Source organism: Pseudorca crassidens, chromosome 7 (assembly GCF_039906515.1).
Source record: "Pseudorca crassidens isolate mPseCra1 chromosome 7, mPseCra1.hap1, whole genome shotgun sequence".
NCBI lineage: Eukaryota > Metazoa > Chordata > Mammalia > Artiodactyla > Delphinidae > Pseudorca > Pseudorca crassidens.
Genome location: NC_090302.1, coordinates 110632675 through 110655547, shown reverse-complemented (window position 1 = coordinate 110655547; position 22873 = coordinate 110632675). Strand labels below are relative to the sequence as shown.

The 22873-nt window shown below is 39.0% G+C and overlaps 1 protein-coding gene across 1 annotated transcript in view; it reads left to right on the top strand.

Moving 5' to 3' along the window:
* GALNTL6 (polypeptide N-acetylgalactosaminyltransferase like 6) overlaps positions 1-22873 on the top strand; it is a 1150933-nt gene that overhangs the window by 779499 nt on the left and 348561 nt on the right. The window lies entirely within an intron of this gene.

Genomic DNA, 22873 nt, shown 5'->3' with positions numbered 1-22873 from the left:
CCAGAAGACGTCAGGAATTCCATCTTTACCTAACTACCCTTTTACTGCTGCTGTAACGTTGGGAATGTGCATCGCCTGCATCAGTTGTTCCCACGTGCACGTCTCAAATCAATTATTCATTCTTCCACCTGGAACCGTGTCTCGCATCCGCCCCTCTTTCTCCAAAGATCCCCAAATCAGGCATATATACAGAGCATGAAGCCAGGCAAATGGATAGACAGAGTCATAAATGGATAAACAAAAACCCTTTATTGTTATAAGGCTTTTCCACCCAATCTTAATGTATTCTCTCAGTGAATTCAATCGGTGGTCTTTCTGCACCCTGCTAGCACACTGGTGGGGTCAGAAGGGTTGCTAATATATGGAAATATGTATCCCGTCAGCCCTGGTAGCCCAAGAGTTGGGCTTGGAACAGTATCCCTGTGCCGGTCACGTGGAGCTGACAGCAGTCTTCTTCAGGAACGCTGAGTGCCTGGGACATTTTATCATTTTCTGCTGTGATAGGACAGGGAAAGGCTTGGGGATGCCATATATTTGATGATGATGAAAGGAGATTCTAAAGAAAACATGCAAGGAATCCCGGCACAGTTTGCCTCCATGACAACTATCTATCCTCTTTTCAATAACGTTCCACTGCCTGGTGACATGGTCTAGTGAATGCCCTAGAACCATTCGTCAATGTTTTCTTTGATAATAAGTTTAGCAAAGAAGAAACTCCTCTGAATTTCCTCTATAGGACAGTGAAAGGCATGGCGAACGGGCCTTCCCAAACACCCGGGTAACATTTAAATTATTAGATATAAGATTCTCACAACTGCTATCATTTGCATCTATACATTTCATTGCTTTCCCCCCCCCCCCCGCCATGTTCGACATCTAAGAAAAGTTCCATCTTGATCTGCTATTTAATAACATCAAAATTACCAATGGATTCATTTTTGAATGACTCAGCAAGTCTTCCTGTCCCTCCAGGCTGTAAATAAGAAGCCAAGAAAAGCAAGACAGAGAAATGTCATTTTTTAAAGATATTAGACATTACAAAGGGATTTAGAGATAGACACGCATTGGGGCTAAATCCTAAGAGCAGTTTTTCCCTTCAATGGTCCAATCAGTAGAAAGAGATTCCCACCTGGGGGCCAGGTTGACGGGCGGCACATCTGTCCACTGTTAACTGCGGGCAGAAACTTGCACGTGTTCACGGCCCTTACTGTCCTAGGAGGCCTTTGCTATTCATCCTGGGCATTTATTTGCACGAATAAATGTCTTTTCATTTCTGTCAATCCCATCATTCTCTCTAAAACAGCGAAAGTGAGGGCTTTTTCCCCAACAATATAACACACCTTCACACCTTCAGCGAGAACCACCGATGTGGACCTTTGTCACGTGGTTTCAAATGCGGAACTTTCAGGTCTACGGCTAACTCAACAGTATCATAGCTCAAAAAACCTAGACTTGTTTTTGTAGTTGTTGAGGCCTGACCTTCTTGAGGCTGCTCTGGGTATTTTCCATCAGCTTTGTTTTTTAAGTGTCTGGTTGTTTGACCCCTGACGTTGTGAGGTTTAAAGACTGTCAGATCATGTAACCGTATCCTGCAAAGTGTAGACACACACACACACACACACACTATGGATACAAACTCCTATGTGAGCTTCATCTTTTTCTTATTCATCCGAAAATATGAGGTGCATATGTCAAAGGAAATCTTTTCTTCAAATGACAATGCCATTGAAAAAGCAAAGAAACATCTCTCCTGTGTAAGGCAATTATTCCTACTTTACAGGAGACACATCTGGGCTGAAGTTGTAAACATGTCACATGCCTCTTCAAAGTCACCTTTTCCTTTCATAAGGACCTGTCAGTACCCTGGCAGGTTTTTTTTCCAAAGGCACTATGATATCCTTCAAGTTTTAGTCCACATTTACCGGAAAATATTACTAGGCCTATTCATGATTCACGTAAACTTCACTTGACACTATATAATAATTTATGTACAACACACAGAGAGAATTAAAGAAAAGGATGGAAGGGCGAAAAACTCCAGTACAAAAAGGCTTTGTTTTGTGTTATTTTTTTTAACATGGGGAATGAGTCAATAACATGAACCTTGCTTCTGTTCAGTATGTTTAAAAGAAAAGCATTTAAACACTTGAAGGTACCTAGAGTATATTTTTAAATGGTGATTTTTAAACTATATCACCCTGTCCAGCACTCTAAGAAAACATTTTTAATGTTTGTTACTTTTTTCTTTTTGTTTAGCTTCTGATAGCTCAGGTTATAACTGTTATGGTTATACTGCCATATTTAGAAAGGAACACATCTGGAAATACCATTTATGCTAACACAGGGCACAAAGACACATCATGTGAGCACAGGAAGACAGAAGTATATTGGTGACTCTTCAAACAAACTTTAATATTACTTTAAAGATTGTTGCAGAAGCTAAAACATTTCCTCTCCACCTCACTTCTCTTTAATGATTACTTAATGGGACCAAATTGAAGACTTTGCTGAATAAGAGTTTTTCCATTCTTGGCCCTTTAAATGAGAATTCCACACCGTTCCTGAGTGTGAGCGTGCTCAGGTCTCTGCAAGTGTCAGTGCCTGTTGCAGGACACTGTCCACAGGCCCTATTCCCTTGATCTGAAAGCTCAGTCTTCTACTCCAGGTTCCTGAATCAAACTCTGGCCCCTTCTGGGCTTTTTGTAAGACTTTCTCTCCATCCAGCTCCATGTCTGTTATCCGTGGAGACAGAGCCTGAACTGGAAAACCCTCTACTGACCTCAGCTGTTAGGACAGCCCTTGTCACGAGAGGGCAACTCACGCACTGAGAGGTCTGGCTTTCCTTTTGTTGAACAAGCTCTTGAAGGGAAGACATGGTCAGGAAGGCAGAGACGGAGAAGACTTAGGACAAGGAAAAAAGCAGGATCTCATTTTGGTTGGCTTCCGAGTAATAAATACATTCTTTAAATTATTTAAAATGTTTTGTGATTTGGGGAGCATCCTGAGAAAATGCAACCTCAAACAAGTGATCCATCAGTTTTCTTTATCTGATTTTTTGTTATTCAGAATTTTGTCAATGTAGGTAAGAGCATACACCTCCCAAAAACAAGACGGCAAAAGTACCTCTGTTTGAACAGTATGGAGGTTCCTTAAAGTAAAAATAGAGCTGCTGTATGATCCAGCAATCCTTCTCCTGGGCATATATCTGGAGAAAACCATAATCCGAAAGGATCCATGAACCCCAGTGTTCATAGCAGCACTATTTATTAGTGTTGCTAATAGCCAAGACATGGCAACAATCTAAATGTCCGCTGACAGATGAATGGGTAAAGAAGATGTGGTATATTGACTATTTATACAAGGGACTATTACTCAGCCACAAAAAAAGAATGAATGCCACGTGTAACAACATGGATGGACCTGGAGATGATCATACTAAGTGAAGTCAGTCAGACAGAGAAAGACAAATACCATATGATATTGGTTATATGCAAAATCTAAAAAAAAATGGTACAAATGAACCTCTTTACAAAACAGAAACAGACTCACAGACTTAGAGAATGAACTTACGGTTACCAGAGGGAAGGGTGGGGGGAAGGGATAGATTAGGAGTTTGTGACTGACATGCACACACTGCTATATATAAAATAACCAACAAGGACCTACTGTATAGCACAGGGAACTCTGCTCAATGTTCTGTAATAACCTAAATGGGAAAATAATTTGAAAAAGAATAGATACATGTATATGTATAACTGATTCACCTTGCTGTACACCCAAAACTAACAACATTGTTAGTCAGCTATGCCCCAATATAAATTTTTTTAAATAAAAATAAATACTTGTTTGATTTCTCTACCCTTAACATGGAATAGGCAGAAAATAAATATATAGGCTCATTCATCCAGGCTGGATCCAGTTTCACTTTTGAGTTTTTGTTATTTTTCATTTCCCTCAAGTCCTTCCCTTCTACCCTTTCAGTCAACTCCCCCAGATCTAAACAAGGGACCAGGAGAAGATCGTCACCAAGACACCTTGGTCTCCCAGTAACACACAAAAGGAGAATGACCCCTGGGTCTTCCAAAGCCACGTCCAGAGTATGCACCCACCTGGACTTAACTTTGCCAAGTTCACTTCATTAGGATTTGTCCTGATTTATCCATTCTTCACTGAGCAGCAACTATTTGCAAGACACTGTATTAGGTACTGAATAAAAGATGAAGTTTTTTAAAGGCTGCTTTCAAAATTCCAACCACCCAGGCAGATTAATAAGTATGCAGTAAAAACTAAAAAAGAAATTAGAATGTAATAAAGGTCACAAATAACACTCCAAGTGCTGAGAAGTTTCAAGGAGGGAAAGATTACAATTGATCTGGGACATAAATATGCAAATAAATATAAAAGAAATTAGAATTTGATCGATGTTATGAATAAGGTGCAAAATGTCCTGAGTGTTCAGGGTGACGGATGGTGGTCAGAAAGGTGCTCTAGCTTTATTCCTAATTACACTCTTACTGACAAATCAAAGATTCTAACCTAATTCCGATCGCCAGATCAGTGTTCTTGACCATCAAGCTACCCATCCTCTTTTTGTATATATTTTGATTTAATTTTAATAGGAATGCTGGGAGTTATGTCTCCTTGTTCCTGTTTCAGAGGCAAGGAAACTGAAGCCTGGAACGTGTACAATAATGTGTGCAATGCTCTAGTTTAAAAGGATGTCCCCTGGGACCTCTGGTTTCCACGCATAACCTATTGTATATCTAGCATCCACTAGTTTATCTAATCATGAATGCTTCTGAATTACTTGAAACCTGCTTTAAAAGTGGGAACAAGCTTCACAGTGCAACCTCACATACACTCTTAATTTGGCAAACTTCTTCCAGTCCCCACCCAACACGTCACAGATTCCAGTCTTAATGAAACGTAACAAGAAATGGCTGTAAGCACATGAAGGTAACTGCTTATATAGCAAAGTTCCCTGAACTTTTGACTGCACTTATTACAGTTTCTGGGAGAAGAACTCTTTTCTACCTCTTTAGAGGAGAGAACAAGAAGAAAAGATGCAAACCTCAGGCTACCTGATCTTTACCGCTCTGGGGAGCTGAGAAATGAATGCCCCAACTTTATTTAACTTAAAATCCTCTCTCGCACTTGATGCTGAGCGCTTTCCCATTTCCAAAAATGTTCATCGATTACCTACTGTGTACAGATCTCTATGTTTCACTAAGCAGAGGTAAAACATAACTGAAACACTGAACAAATACACAGTATATCAGTTATGATGATACATATAAACAGATACATGTATTTCTCTAAGGCAAAAACTCCTTTTAAAAATTGTCTTAAAAATCCAAGTTATGTTGCAAACTTGGCAGAATATAGAAGAAACTGGCCTTTACAAGTTAAAGTTTGTGTACAGAGATGAAGAGCTGAAGTTGGGGGAGCTCTTAGCACGTATGGAATAGAATGAGTGATCTAACTTGGCTGGAGAATAGAGCATGAGGAATGGAGAAATGAAAGACAAGACTTGGGAAGGTATCCTTGGATAACTGTGGCTAACGATACATTGTTAGAACAAAGACATTTTGTGTAACTCAGTAGGCGATAAGGAGATATTCCAAGTGTTTAGGTGGATAGTGAATATGACGATTAGATTTCCTACCATGCATATAAGAGGGAAGATTAGAATAAGGAAAAATGAAAACAAGGAGATCAGTATGAAAACTGTACTTCAGGTAAGAAATAGTGAAGGTCATAGCTAGTGTGACAACAGTAAAATGGAAGAAAGAGGGAAGGGGGGAGGGAGGAAGGAAGGAGGGGAGGAAATAAGGGAGGAGAAGAGGAAAATCAAAATGGCCCTAAGTATCGGATTAGATGTGAGGAGAAGAAAATAGGGCAAAGTCAAAGAATGAATACTGGTTTCATAATTGAAATAAGTACTTTAGGGAGTAAATCAACCTAGTAGTTCTTAGAAATTTTGAGTTTGAGGTGCCAGGTGTATATTCAGTGGAGGTATTTCAGAGGGAGCTACCTTTATTCGAAGGATAAATACTTACTGATATATTGGCATGCAGCTTGAAAGAACATAGTAACACAGTTGTTTTAAACTGGAGGGACAATAAATCAAGGTAAATCGCACTGGGTGTCCATCTCTAGAAAGCAGAGGAAAGGCAACTGATAGTTAATAAGAGATGAATGAAAGTAGGTATTACAAGCATTGAAAGGATCCTGGGAACTGATAACCTGATCACAGGCACCCTTCAACTCTCAATCCCAAGTCAAACGTTGCTGGGTCTGGATATGCAGGAGACAAGGAACAGCTGCAGGTGCTCTGATGGTTAAGGAAAAACACGACCCATGTATGAGGACCAGGGGGGTGGGAAATAAAGGAAGAGCTTGGCGTTGGCAGTGTGTGGAGGAGTTTGACATTGGACCAGATTGGAAACTCTCATTTTTTGACTTGCCAGTAAGATTGGTAAGAAGATATACCCATCCAAGCAAATCTTAGTAATATTCTTGAACACTAAGTACAAAGCTTTTAAGCTTCGGAAAAAAAGAAAAATTAGGTACAAGGCAAAAATAAGATCAGAGTAGCATTGGTCTTCTCATTTATACAACTGAAGGCTAAAACAGTAGAGTTGCATAATCAAGGCTATTGTGAGCAAAGAACCTAAAACCAAGGATTCCTATATTAATCCAAGATAAAAGTCACCTATCAAAGCAAATGAAAGTTAAAATAGTCAAGATACATCAGAAAGTTTATCATTCACATACTTTATCTTAGGAAAATACTTGAAAAATACTTGAAAAATATTACAAACAAGAAGCAAATGACCAGGATGGGGACCTCAAAATCTAAGTGGATGAAACAGTGCAGAGCAGTGAACCCTGCAAAAATTATATATATGTACGTATATTTGTATATTTTTATACAAAATCTTAATAACTAAGGTATACTGCCATGGAATGAAATGTGAAGAAAATTCTGAAAGTACTACACTATTTCAACATAACGAGGATTTTGGAAGGGGAGGGTAATTGGAGAGTAGTGAAAATATCCTAAAGGCTGTCTCATTAGGGGTTTTAGAAGTCTGATTAATCAGAGTCCCATTGTTGAATAAGCAGTGCTGCTTTGAGGGACAACTAGCAGTAACTCCTTCACAAACAGTGGATTATTGTGCTTAACAGAGCAGGAAAAGGAAAGATAATCAGAAGACAGTGGAATCCGAAAGTATGGTAGAACCCGAATACTAACAAAAAGGAAAGTGGGATAAACAGTAAACTATTCAAACCAGCAAACAAAACTTTGCAAAGTAAGTACTGAACGTAAAGTATAATCAAATTCAGTCATTTCACTAAATGTAAACGGTTGAATACTCCCGTCAAGGAAGAGATACCATCAGATTGGGTTAAAACACAAAACCCAGATATGTTCTGTTTGTCAAAAAATGTTTTTAAGATTTTAAAAGGTTACCTATGAAAAGTGAGAAGAACATGGGAATATGGCAAATTGAATACAGGTACTAAATTTTGCTTGGTTGTCCAAAAACCTCACAAAAACTCTACAAAGAAAATTTTTTAGCCATAAGCTGACAAGGTCATATGAAACAACAACAACAGCAGCAAAGTTTGGAATCTGAAAGCAGATAAATTAGTGGTTACAGAATTAGTGGGCCCTGGAAAGTAAATCCTAAGCTAGCCATTGGAAAAGCCAAGAAGCTACCTGGTATGTACTACAGAATCCTTAAACAGCGCAGAAATTAGAGTTATCTATAACTCTGTAACTTGGAGTTATCTCAGGAGATGATGGTGAAGGAGGTGGTGATGGAAATAAGGCAGGGTTTCAAGTGAGGCCCCCAGAGCTCCCCCCGCATTCCGTGCTACTGCTCTCACCTCTGACTGTAGGCTAAACGCCTCTTCTCTGAGGACAGCACAGCAGAGGTCTCTGGATTGATGGGCATCAAGCAGAGATCAAGGTAGGGAAATTACTGAAGACAGAAACATAAGATATAGGTACACCTGCTGGAGGCTGAGAACCTCAGCTGTCTTGTCCATTAGGCTCCCAGAACGCTGGCAGTCAGGACATTGTCCTCCAGACAAAAGAAGGATGAGTCATCTCTAGAACACCTAACACATCCAGGAAGGAACTTAAAAACATTCATGTCAGGTATCCCACCCCATCAACAAGCCAGACAGATCCCTTACAGTGAAGTTTACAGTTTAAAAGCTCCATCCACTTGCTCAGAGCTTCCATTCATCCTTCTTTAAACATTAACAGACAGGTAAGAAGTAGAGACATTTTCTGAATTTCTACAACATGAAAGGTAGAGATCAAAGCAAAAAGCAAAATGATATATTTTTTAAAATATTGAAGGACTAATCAGGAGAAAACTTCAAAAAATAAAATTAAAAACAATCTCTAAAATCTTCAAGGAAAAGATAAGATACTGCATAAATGAAATAAAAATAGGATGCCATAAAAAGAGATGTCCAGAGAATAAAAAGGATATCCTAGAAATTGAAAAATAAAATCATATCTGAAATGGGAAACTCAATGGAAGTTTTGGGGGAAAAAATGATAAAATATCCCATAAAATTAGAGCAAGAATTATAAAAAGAAAATAAGGGGATGGAAGATAATCATGAGAATAGTCCAGTTTTCTAAGCATTCCAGTAACAGGGACTCAAGAAAGAGAAAATGGTGAAAACAATTATGTATAATATAATTTCCACAGCTAAAATTTCTAAATAAAAGAGTCTATCAAATACCTGAGACAATGGATGAACATAGACCCACCCCAAGGCACATCATCTTAACATTTCAGAAGATGAGACAAAAAGAAAATTATATAAGCTTTCATTGAAGAAAATAAATGGATCACATACAAAGGACCAGGAGAGATTCAGTTTCTCAAGAACAACATTGGAAACTACAAGATCATCCTAAAGAAGAATTATCTCCCACTTAGAATTCCATGCCAATTACCTGTCAGCTCTAAGGGTGAGATAAAGACATTTTCAGACCCACAGACTCTCAACTATTTTACTTTGTACAAACAGTTTCCAGAAAGCTACTGGATAATGTGCTCTTCTGAAACTAGGAAGAAAAATAAGAAAAAAGGAATGCATGAGATCTCTGAACAGGAGAGCCCACTGAGGAAACAGTCAAAAGAAATCCCCAGGGTGAGAGCGAAGAGAGAGATGCCCAGAGGACAGGGTGTACCAAAGAAACCAGCGCACACGGTGCAGGTCTGCAGACTCTGCAAGAGGTTTCTTCAAGATCAATTTGATGGGGAGGAGAAGTAGACAACTGACAGACTTTTTAGGATGAACAATAAAGTGTACTTATGTGAACAAAAATTATTTTTTTTAAAGTTTTAGAAGAGAGGAAAGTAATCCTACTCTACTCCAAGACTTCGTTTACAACATAATGATGATGTAAACACTAAGGGCTGTAACTAAAATTATGCTCCAACTTAATGAAAAACGTTGACGGAATGAGAAATGTGTGGAGTGGGGAGCGGACAAGAAGGATGAAAGCTCAGTTGTTATTTTTCATAGTCAGAAACGCACACACAGAATTGAAAAATCAAGAAGTAACAGTCTAGCAGGTTATATTGAGCTATGGAGATAAAATACACAGAGAATCAACTAGAAGAGTTGAAAAGGATTGCTTCGGGGGAAGGGAAATGGAGAGGCTCAACATGGATGGTTTTAACAAATTGGGTTTTTTACCCGCTAACTATTTGCTCTTTAAACCACATGTATATATAACTGCATGTATATATGATTTTAATAAAAATAAAAACTTAAAAGATTGATGGAAAGAAGGAAGAAAGGGAGGAGGGTGGGAAGAAGGGAAGCAGGAAAAGGATCAAGAGCTAAGAGGAAATGGAAACCATCTGGAGGCCAGGATGGTGATGTTTTTATCAAATGATTTGAATTTTAATGTTCAAGATATCCAACAAAATGCAGAATAACAATGTCATAACTAAAAAGAACAAATTTAAGGCCATGCTTTGTAACCTGTCCATTTAGTATGATTTTCGGCTCTTCAGCTCTTTTTCTATAGGAAAACCCAACTAATTTTATAACTCTTGCAATAAATCTAACTCTTGGCTGGCATTCACCACTGCCAGAACGGAAGACAGTGTGTCTTCCAGGGGTGTCCATTCAGATAAAGTCTCGTTATTATTATAGCATTCTGTGCGAACCGGATGCGAGTCTGGAAGGCTTTTATTTTCCCATTATTTCAGATTGGGCCTAGGTCCAGTTTAAGCCAGTCTTTAAATTTTGTCAATCCTCCAGATAATCCTACTTTACTGTTATTTATTAAATCATATTCATGAGATATCATATTCTCAATTATACTTTTGTATGTATTTTCTTCCGTCTATAGCAAAATTATATCTATTTATAATTAATCACAGACTCTATAAATTTAGAATAATGTTTCCAAGTTAGTGCTGCAGGGGAGCCTATACTGTATAACTATGGGTATTAGCCAATATAACCAGAAATGTGATTCCCATTTTAAGAATTTACATATATCATTGGATTAACCAGCACCCCTTTGCTTATAAGAACATAAAATCTTTTAGCTTAAACATAGATAGATGATAGATACTCAGAATTTTTTCCTGGATGAGAAAAGTGAGATGCACAATCAAATATAGAGAAGCTTTACACAGATGCTGTAAGGAAAGGCACCTTCTTTTTTCTCTAGAATCTCCTAATTTCTCATTTCTGTCTCCCAGCGTGTAACTGCTTTTTTTGTTCTCTCTGGTTAGAGCAGCTTTCTCTGTTCTTCCATCCACCCAGCAGAAGATGTTTTCCTCCCATTCTTGAGCAACCTGTGAATAGCTGATTACTTCTGGGAATACCAATTTCAGGTCCTAAAAGAGTGTCTGACCAGGTCTGGATCTGAAACCCAGAGCACAAGCATCAGCTCCAGAGTCAATTACTTGAAGATGAAGGGGCATTTCTTTCTCAGGGAGGGAAGGCATTATATCAAACACCAGGACATAGGTACTACACTGCAAATAAATGCAATTAGATCACATGATAGTATTTTTAATATATTCTAATTCATCACTGACATCCTTGTTCTGCATACATCACCTTGTTTTCTGTGTGACCATTTTTTATTGTGCAGTGCTCTTTGAAATAAAAAATGTACTTTACTTCTCCATCACTAGATTATGTATTTCCTTGGTACAGAGGCTGCCTTACACCTTTATATCTCCAGTAGCAAGAAGAGTGCTTGGCCCTTGGTAGGTACCTCATAATGTTTGTTACATGCCTGCAGAGCTAAAAAATATCAATAAAGACCACAAATAGCCAAAACAATCTTGAGAAAAAAGAACAAAGCTACAGGTATCACTCTCCCTGGTTTCAAGCTATACTACAAAACTACAGTAATCAAAACAGTATGGTACCAGCTCAAAAACAGATACTTAGATCAATGGAACAAACATCCCAGAAATAAATCCACACTTATATGGGCAATTAATCTATCACAAAAGAGGCAAGAATATGCAATGGGGGAAAATTCTTCTTCAATAAATGGTGTTGGGAAAAGTGGACAACTATATGCAAAAGAAGCAGACTGGACTACTTTCTCACATCATATACAAAAATAAATTTTAAATATATTAATGATTTCAATGTAAGATCTGAAACCACAAAACCAGGAGAAAACATAGGCAGTACTCTCTTTGACATCAGTCTTAGTAATTTTTTGGATGTGTATCCTCAGGCAAGAGAAACAAAAGCAAAAATAAACAAATGGGACTACACAAAACGAAAAAGCTTTTGCACAGTGAAGGAAACTATCAACAAAATTAAAAGGCTGCCTACTGAAAGGAAATATATTTGCCAATGATTTATCTGATAAAGCATTAATATCCAAAATATACAAAAAAATAACCTCATACAATTTGATGTCAAAAAACTAAACAATCCTTCAGAGGATCTGAAGAGACATTTCTCCAAAGAAGACATTCAGACAGCAAAAGGCACATGAAAAGATGCTCAACATCACTATCATCAGGGAAATGCAAAGCAAAACCATAAGGAGATATCACCTCACAATTGTCTTTTGGGTAATATCCATGCTGACAACAAGTAATAAGTGTTGGCGAGGATGTGGAGAAAAGGGAACCTTTGTACCCTGTTAGTGGAAATGTAAATTGGTGTAGCCACTATGGAGAACAGTATGGAGATTCTTCAAAATATTGCAATTAGATTTACCATATGATCCAGAAATTCTACTCCTGGGTGTTTATCCAAAGAAAATTAAAACAATAGAAAAGATATATGCACCCCTATCCTCATTGCAGCATTATTTACAATAGTCAAGATATGAAAGCAACCTAAGTGCCCATCAATAGATGAGTGGATAAAGATGATGTGGTATACACACACACACAGACACACACAAACACAACAGAATATTATTTCGCCATAAAAAGTATAAAATCTTGCCATTTTCGACAACTTGGATAGACCTAGAGGGTAATATGCTAAGTGAAATAAGTCAGACAGAGAAAGACAAATGCTGTATGACTTCACTTATATGTGGAATCTAAAAAACAATTTAACGTAAAATAGAAACAAAGTCATAGATACAGAGAACAAACGGGGAGGTGGGGGGAAAGAGCAGGAGAGAAATAGGGGAGGGAGATTCAGAGGTACAGAGTTCCACTTGCACAGGTCTCAGGTATGAAATATACAGTGCGGGAAATATAGTCAATACTTAAACATTAGTATAAAAAAGAAAATGTACTCACATACTGCTACATAATAGGGGCAACTAAAAGAATTCTTGTATGCACTCACATCTCCATGTTTAATATTTTTGATCCTTTTCTTTTACTACCATGATCTTTAACCACTTTCTTGTGATTTATTATCAAATCCATACAAGGAATCTTTTGTATGTATTTTTCTCTTCAACTCTTTGTGTGGAAAAGAAAATTAAAGTTTTATAATATAAATGAAATATTCACATAAGTATTACTTTTGCCATGAAATAGTTTCCTAATTGTATTCTACTTTACTCTGGTACATTGTACGGTTGTTTCCTAATCAAACACGTGCTGACACATTCCTCCATTTTTATTCTGCCTGTAACAAATCTTTTATCTAGTTCATTCTTTCACTTACTTAAAACGATTTAAGTATCTAATAGGTGTGAGGCACCATTTTGAGGGCCAGAGAAAAAGCAGACATACAGAACTTAGAGCCCAGTGGGGAATAAGAGTGACAACAAACAAATCACATAAACAACAAAAACAGAGAGGGATAAGTTCTACACTGAGAATGGAACAGTGTCCAAGTTTTACTGAGTGGTTGAATGTCGCTTCTGAATAACCAGCTCTGAGGACCAGGATGGACCAACCACAGTGGTATCAGAAGGAAGAGCATTCCAGGCAGAAGACAGCATCAGACCAAAGCCAGGCCAAGGCCCCAGGTTAGAAGGCAGCTTGCGTACAGAAGTGCCACATCACTGTGGCAGAGGCAGAGAGATGAGGTTGGAGGAGCAGGCAGGGGTCTGGCTTCTTTCCGTGAGCCAGGGTGCGACTCTAGATTTTACCCTCATAGATGATGCCATCACTGGAGTATTTTAAGCAACGGAGTGGCAGGGTTGCCCTTCTATTCTTCTAATATTGGCTCACCCTGTAAGTACGTATGAAATGGAGTTAGCAAGAAAGCAAATTTGGGGGAGATAAATTGTGAGTGTGTATGTACGCTTGTGTTTTCTCATGCAGATACGCTGGGATTTATCGCAAAAGATCTGGATTTCATATAGGTGATTAGCAAATCTCATCTGCACGTTTGACTTGTTATACGTGTCAGCAGTTTCTGAGGTCCAGATCTAAAGCCCTCATTTTCCACATGAATTTTAATGTTGCTCTCGACTGTACATTGGTTCACTCAAAAGTGGTTATGCGGTACCTGCTACGAGCCAGAAAGCATACTAAGTAGACAACTGCAAATACAACATGGTCAGCAAGAACTCAGACTGTCTTCAGACAGCTGACCATTTAATGAAAATTTGCAAACACTCTAACCTCCTCAGGGAAATATAGAGTCACTGGGCTTGGGTGCTTCCTCTGTTTTAAGTATAGGCAAACCATCTCTTCCGTTCCAGAATGTGTAACAAAAGCTTAACTCCTTGCCCTGAACCTTTCTTGAAGCAAACTGGTGCTCCTTTGTGGGGGAATTGATGGTCCCCACAGTTGCTGGCAAGCCAGCCTTGAACCTGGATGTTGTCAGCATCTCTGTGAACACATGTATTCAATGCTTCACAGTTAACATTATTCTTTGTTGTAGGTAGTGCTTCCGAAGCGAGGCTTTTGGAAGCTTTAGAATCTTTAAGACACAAAGATTCCGTAGCCAAGTAAACGTCCTAAGCACAGACTGTAAACCCTTCTTGCCACTTTTTAGCAAATATTTAAGGGTTTTTGTTTATTTATTTTTAAAAGATTTTTTGATGTGGACCTTTTTTTTTTTTAAGTCTCTATTGAATTTGTTACAATATTGCTTCTGTTTTATGTTCTTGGTTTTCGGGCCCCGAGGCATGCGGATCGATCCCGCACCTCCTGCAGTGGAAGGCAAAGTCTTAGCCACTGCATTGGAAGGTGAAGTCTTAGCCACTGGATCACCAGTGAAGTTCCTCTAAGGGTTTTTTAAAATCTTTCCATTAAAAAAAAAAAAAAAGCTTACTTTATTTACTCCAGTTTTCTGGTATCACTGACCTAGACCAGAGAACTGCTCTAGAATTCACCTCCATGACTGTCAGGGGTTTTATAACATATCACAGGTCAACAGCCTGCCTGCCCAGGACTTTCCTAGACTTTAATGGCAGCGTCCCCAGGTGCCAGCTGGGACACAAGCTGAGCCCTTGACTGTTCATTCCTGACTCCCAGCCTATCCAAAGCCATCTCCTTCCCGTTATTTTATTCTCATTAAACAGCTAGCATTCCCCTTTCCTTTTCCGATGGTCCTAATTTTCTTCTTGATCAAGCCAACCAGCTTCACCGCCCTCCATGTGCGTTAAATCATTCAATTCCGGTTCACTTTGCAGGCAAACGAGTCCTAAACCTGATGGCTTGTCTAACATAGCTCTCTCCAATCGGCCTACCAACTACACCCTAGATTCACCTCTAGTGCTTTCCAAAAAGATTCCTCCAGCCCAAAACAAAAAACAGAAAACAAAACATGTGTCTGTTTTCTGGACTTGGGACATCATTGCACAGCCTTTATTCACTTCATGCCTCTCACCTGGAAAATTTCCCTCCTGCCAGTAGGAAAAGGCTCAGGACCTAAAAGCAGACAGGCTGCCTGCAAGTGAAACATGGCTTAGAGACATGTTTTTGTTGTTGTTGTTTTTTAATGGGCCACACACTTCAAATTTTTAAATACTGGCCAATTTTTAGATAAAAATACAGATTTCTGTCTTCACTTGAAAATCCAGAATGGCTGGTGACACTGCCCCTCATAGCAACAATTGGCTGGAGCTAAGGGGTGCTGAGTGGAACCAAGTGAACGGCCTTTGGATGGGGCAGGGTCTGTGCTCCTTTGTCTAACCCAGTTTTCATTTCTCCCTCTTTGTTAGAGGTCACTACAGACGTTTCAACTTTCCCTCCCTGACCTAAGAATGAAGTTCTAATAGCAAAGAGTAAAACAGCCATTCAGGGGTCAAAGTGTCAAGATCCTCTGTCAAAACACTATTTAATTTACACAAAGTCAACCACAAGTTGGTCTGTGTTGAATTATCTTTATTGCTGTAACTTAATACCTCTTGAATTCTGTCTTGTACCAAGCATGATGCAAGGGACTATGATAAAGAGAAGAGTTCATAATACAATGAATATATTACAAATCTAGACAAGTCATTTTAATACAATGCAATGGTGGAGATGTACGCAAAAAGGCACTGAAAGAAAATCTCTGGCCATTAGATGTGTTGCATTCAAAGGACTAACTTCTCCATAGACATTATTAATAAATGGCTGACAGGTTTGATGGCCAATATCAATTTGTTTTCTTATAAGAGTATTATAAACATCGATGTTATTATTGTAGGAAGACAACTCCTAGAAGTCATAATTGTAATTTTGCATGAATTGTAAAATGTCTGACTCCATTGTCGTGAAGCACTAAGAAGTCAGTACCACACATTAAAATGTACTAATTAAATCTTTTTTTAAATTTCTAACCCGTTATTCATTTGTGTATCTCAAAGAACTATTTTGGATGTTTAGGTTAAGTGCTCTACTTGGTAGATGTTATGTAAATCAGTTGCTATAGCTATCAATGTTGGGGATTATTTCTCAAATATAGTGCGGTCTCTCTTTACTTAAGATAGACTCCAAATAAGAATTATTTTGAACTGTCTCAGTTTAAATTTCTGGAACATAAAGGTAACTTTAGGAATTATTACTACAATCAGACTCATCTCCATCTACAGACAAATGTGAGATTTAGTCTTTGGGGTTTAATAAAAGCAAGATCTGCTCACCTTGATTTTGACCCATTTATCTGTCTTTACCCTTTAACTACAACTTTTCCTATTTCAAATATTTGAAAAGGAATGTTTTCCTCATCTACCCACTTAATCCATAATCTGCTGTGACAATGCCCTTTGATCATTGACCACTTGAGCACTTCATTTTTATGCCATGCTCCTCCCTGAATGTCCCTCCACTTCGTAAACATCCCCTGTAAAATATAGCACTGAACAAAATGATGAGATATTATAGACATACAGAATTATTACCTAACCATATAGCATATCTGAGGAACCTATACTTCTAACAGCAGCATTAGTGTAAAGACCATGGACGTCACATTTCTTGAAAGGAATTTTTCAGCCCACCTTTCAAGCACGATCTTCATCCAGTACAACATTCACTCGGGACTCAACCCTTTTCATGGTATGAAGACCCTAAGGACTAAGGCATTCTAGAATCACAAACTCATCACCCCATCATTTGTTCTAATGTAGAGCTTCATGATACTACGTTAACACAACATCCAATTCACTATTCCAGAAATCGTCCTATTGTTGGAAGTGACTGATAATAATCATGACGTGTAACAATGAGAACTCTTAGTGATGACATATCAATGTTTTAATTTGTTGGTAACTGCACACCACCTTATTCAGTAAACAACTGAAAACAGAAACTTGTTAGAACCTGTACTAGACTGAATAATGGACTCCCCCTTCCCCAAAGATGTTCAAGTCCTATTCCCTGGGATTTGTGAAATGCCTTACGTGGCAAGAGGGACTTTGTAAATGCGATTTAGTTGAGGGTGTTAAGATGAGATTATCTTAGATTACTCAGGCAGGCCCAGGGTAATCACAAGAGCCCTTGTAAGAGGGAGGTAAGAGGGCAGGGTCAGTGAAGCCAAGGCGCTGAAAGAAGCAGAGGTCAGAGCAAGTGCAGCCAGGAGACAGGAAATGCAGGCAGCCTCTAGAATCTGGGACAGGCTACGGAATGAATTCCACCCTACAGCCTCCAGGAGAAGCATGGCCTGGCCAAGCCACTTCGGATTTCTGCCTCCCAGAATTGTAAGAAAATAGATTTGTACTGCTCTTTTATCATAAATTTGTGCTAATTTGTTACCACATGCAATAGGAAAGTAATATACTTCTTAGCCAAATGTTCCTTCCTCTGTTCATCTAGTAGACTTTCTGGGGGGGGGGGAATAAAATACAACTTTTATTTATTCTGAAAGACACCTATTGAAGAACCTAAGACTTTTTTCTTCTTCCTAATATTTGACTTTTCCCAACCCTGGTAAACTTTTTATGTATTATATGGTAACAAGGTAGTATCATGGGTATGATTTGATTCCGATTTGTCAGGAGTACTTGAACTAGTAAAATATATTTCCAAACAATCATTGGTTCCTAACACCAAAAAAACCGAATATATGATCAGTTTTACATGTTCTTAAAAAGACTTATTCTCTCCATTCATTAATGGCTAATTCATTCATTAGTATTAAGTATTCATAAATATTATATTATTAATTCTTCTTAAATGACAATTTGGGGGTTCATAAGTTTTGGTAAGGATTCCAAGCTTTGTTTAGAATTGTAGCATAATGTCAAATAAGGATCACACAATTCAGATGTTTGGAAACAGTATAAAATGCTATGAGAAATTTAAGGCATCATCTACAGAGATAATGAATTTCTAACTGATCATAGAATGCTTTAGGCAGAAGAAAAAAGCATTAAGCTGAAGATTTCAACCATTTATTTTCTAGAAGGTTTTGGGATTTATTAAATGAAATTCGTTTATAAAATGAGACAGAATTGGTGTGTTTACATGTCATTAACATGAATGTATCTGCACCAGTAGTCAAAAATATTAATCACATTTTTTATCCTTAAGCAATTTCTAGTTTATGACAGTGAAAGCATAAGGTATTCATTTTCCCCAATATTCAAATAAAACTGCCTGTCAAAGTAAAAATAAATCAATAAATTCTACAAAGTGATGAAACAATACAGTCATTTAACATCATTGGACGTTCTCAGGGACTGCCTAAACATTCATCTCAAGGACAGATCAAGAAGCAACATGATTTACTTGTCATCAGAAGTCTTAAGCTCTATATCTGGCTCTGTCACTAAACACACTCCTTGAGTCCACTAGAAGTAATCTAATTGTGGCCTCATGTAACCCTCTTTGGGTCAAGGTGCAGGAAAAACCTCAGGTCTTTCTCCTGTGTTTCTCCTTGACACACACTATTACCACACTCACAACACTTCAGACACCAGATGTGGGGGGGTGTTTCCCACATCAAGAAATTCTGTGACACCAGCTGGGTGTGCCACAATGGAACTCAATTCTGATGCTGTCTAGCTGATGACAGCACCAGACCCCACAGGTTAAGGGCTCAGCCCCACAAGACTCTCCTCCACTTCAGATGCCAATGGCAGGTCATAGGTCCCCAGGATATCCATCACTTACATCTGACTTGGCTACAAATCGGGGGTTCCCATGACCTTCTCCCCCTTGGATTTGATTATTTGCTAGAGCAGCTCACAGGACTCACGGAAACACTTAAACGTTTACCAGTTTATTAAAGGATGTGATAAAGGACACAGATGAAGAGATACACAGGACAAGGTCTGCGAGGGTTCTGAGCATGGGGGCTTCTGTCCCCATGGAGTTGAGGTGTGTCACTCTCTTGGTACTTGGAAACGTTCACCAACCTGGAAGCTCTCTGAACCCCATACTAGTGGGATTTTATGGGGGCATCCTCATGTAAGCATGATCAATTATTAACTCCATTTGCAGCCCCTCTTCCCTCTCTGGAGAATGAAGGGGTGGGGCTGAAAATTCAAAACTTCTATCATACCTTGGTCTCTCTGGGAACCAGCCCCATCCAGGACTCTACCCAGAGTCACCTCATTCAAACAAAAGACACTGCTATCACCCAGGAAATTCCAAGGGACTTGACACAGACCCTACTCGGTGTCAGGCACAGGGTCAGAAGCCAAAGATTAGAACAAAAGATGCTCCTAGCGTTCTTATCACTTTGGAATATACAAGGGTTTCAGGAGCTCTGTGCCAGGAACTGACATACTTAGATTTTTAATCATCTCAGTCATTCACCAGAAGGATTCCCCAGTTGCCTACACTCTACTGTTCCATAGACCCATATGCATACATTATTTTGTCCCTTCTATCACCAGTCCCCCAACTCCTGAAATCCTTAATTGTGTCCTTAGAGTCCATTATCGGCAAAACCCTTCCATCCTAAAATTAACCTCTGAAAGTTCGCTTCACATTCTTTTGCTCTAACATAACATGGTTATGTCTCCCTTGTTTTCCCCATAGGGGCTGATTCGTCTCCCACAGTCCTTTTAGAAATACTATACACAGAAATGATTGAAAATCACACACACACACACACACACCCCCCCGAAATCACTAAACCCAAACTCAATGAATCCTCAACTCAGCTTCGCTTGGTCAGACCTCAGAAACGCCTGTGGCCATCCAGCCAAAGGGCAAGTGTGGCAGAGAGGTGGTTAGATTGGCCGACAGTGGTCTTAACGGATTGTGGCCAAAACAGTTTACCTTTGCAAATACTGCAAAAGCCTATGTCCCTCTGAGCATACTGCCAGAGCCCCTCCCAGGAGATCAGCTCCTGGAAGTGAGGGGCCCTGGAGCTCGAGCTGCATGAGCTTCACACGAAACCCTCCGCTGCCTGCACCCCCCTATCAGCTCACTCCCTTTGGCACCTCCACCAAGGACCCTTTTTGGTTTTTAGCTTTTTATTTTGAAATAATTTCACACTTGTAAAAAGTTGCAAAAATAGTAAAAACAGTTCCCATGTATTCTTCATCTAGTTTCTTCAAACGTTAACATCTTATACAACCAAAATATAATTATCAAAAGCAGGAAATTAAAATTGATGTAATACTGTTAACTAACCTACAGATCTTACTCAAATTTCACCAAAACATTTTACTAATATATATATATACAATATATAATATAATATATAATAATATATTGTATATATGTTTTACTGGGATTTAATCCAGGATCCCATAAAGCACTTAATTGTCATTCTCCTCTAATGTGGGACAATTCCTCATTCTTTTTTTTTGACTTTTATGAACTTAACACTTCTGAAAAGCACTGACCATATATTTTGTCAAATGCCCTTCAATTTGGGTTTTTCTGATAACTTCTCATGACTAAAATCAGTTTATGCAGTTGTCAAAACCCTACCACAGAGGTGGTGCTGCACCCTCCTCTGGGCCTCACATTAGGTGATAGGTGATGTTGCTTTGTCCCATTACTGCTGATGTTATATTTGATCATTGAAGTCAAGATGGTATCTGCATATTTCTCCACTATAAGGTTAATGTTTTCCTCTGTAATTAGTAAGTATCTTGTATGAACAGGAGACTATAAAATATGCTATTTCTCATCATAGTTTTTATCCATGAGTTTCAGCACTTATTGATTACACAATAGTAACAGTTATTACTCCGGTATTTACCAAATGGCGATCCAACACCCTTCGGCTCCATTGACCTTTCCAATGTTGCCCTCTACTCAGCATCTCAACGTCCTCACTTCCTCTTTATCAAGCTTCAATTCAAAGCTCAATCATCATATGTACTCCCTTGTCTGTACCCTCAGCTCCTTTATGCTTCTCTTGCTTCATTTTACTTTGTTAAAACCATAGCTCTTCTCCTACTTCCCGCCCATGTGGTTAACGCTTAAAGAAAAACACACTAAAAAGCTGGCTGGTCTCTCTCAAAATAATGTCCATAACCCCGGGAGGCTCTTTAATGTTGTTAATTATACTCTTTCTAGTTCTTTATTACAACTACTTCATGGCTGCTTCTCTCTCCTCTAACTCCCAAAATCTCTCCCATTCCCCCTCTCACTTGATGACCTTGCTTTTTATTGAAGAATATGAAACAATCCAATGATCCCTCCAGCCAGCTCCCACCATAACACCTACTTACCAGCATGTATACTCATATCCCCTGTCCTACTGTTACCATAGAACTTCCTATGCTCCAATATTGTGCCTGAGGTCTCATCCTCTTTTACCTCCTCAAGGATGTTATTCCAGCAGGTTCTCTCTTTTACATCATCAAAATTTTGTATTAGATTATTACTATCAGTTTAAATGCTATTACTCCTAGCTTTAAAAAATAATCTATGACCCCAGTTTTTTCACCTGTTAGGACCCCATTGCTTATCTCCTCTTTATAAAAAATTCCTTAAACATCTTTTCTGTAGTTACTGCCTGATTCCTCTCCTTCCATATTCTTTCAAATAGACTCCAAGTCATCACACTGGAAATGCAGTCAGTTCTCTGGACTCTCCCGAGTTGACCAAGCCTGGCATTTATCATGGCTGAACGTCCTCCCCTACGTGTCACAGTTTGTTCAATTAGCTCCAGAGAGAACATTCTCTGCGTTCTACTCCTAGCTGATTGGTGGTTCAGCCTCCATCACCTTTGCTCATTCCAACCTCTGAATGTTGGAGTGCCCAGCTTTCACTCAATCCCTTGATCATCTTATTTCTCATTCAGTCAGGTCTTTAAATGCCATTCTGATGGCGTAGTATTAGTCTTCTGAGGCTGAGGTAACAAAGTACCTTGGGCTGGGCAGCTTCAACAACAGAAACTTCTCACAGTTCTGGAGGCTGAAAGTCCAAGATCAAGGTGTTGGCACATTTCGTTTCTTCTGAGGCCTCTCTCCCTGGCATGCAGGTGGCCATTTTCTCTTTGGGTCCTCAAATGCTCTTCTCTCCGTCCATATGCATCCCTGGTGTCTCCCTATGTGTCCCAATTTCCTCTTCTTATAAGGGCACCACTGATAATGGATTAGGGCCCCACCCTCACAACCTCATTTTAACCTAACCACCTCTTTTAGGCCCTGTCTCTAAATACACTCACATTCTGAGCTACTAGGAGTTAGGGCTTCAGCATATGAGTTGGGTGTGGGGGGGGGGGGTGGATACAATTCAGCCCAGAAGATTTGGTAACTCCAAAATTTCTCTCTCTCGTCCAGGATTCTCTCCAAAAATCCAGATTCATAGATCCAGTAGTCTGGACAGCTCTACTTGAATATCTTACAGACATCTCAAAACCAACATGTCCAATACTGAACCCCTGAAGTTTGCCCTGCAAAGCTGCCCCATCCACAGTCACCACAACCAGTTCCCTCCATCACAACTTCCTCCATCTCGGGTCTCATTGGCTCCATCTTACCACCCTTTACATTGCTCTGGCTTTAAAAAAACAAAAACAAAAACTTGGAATCATTCTTGACACCTTCTTTAATAGCCCACATCCAATCCAC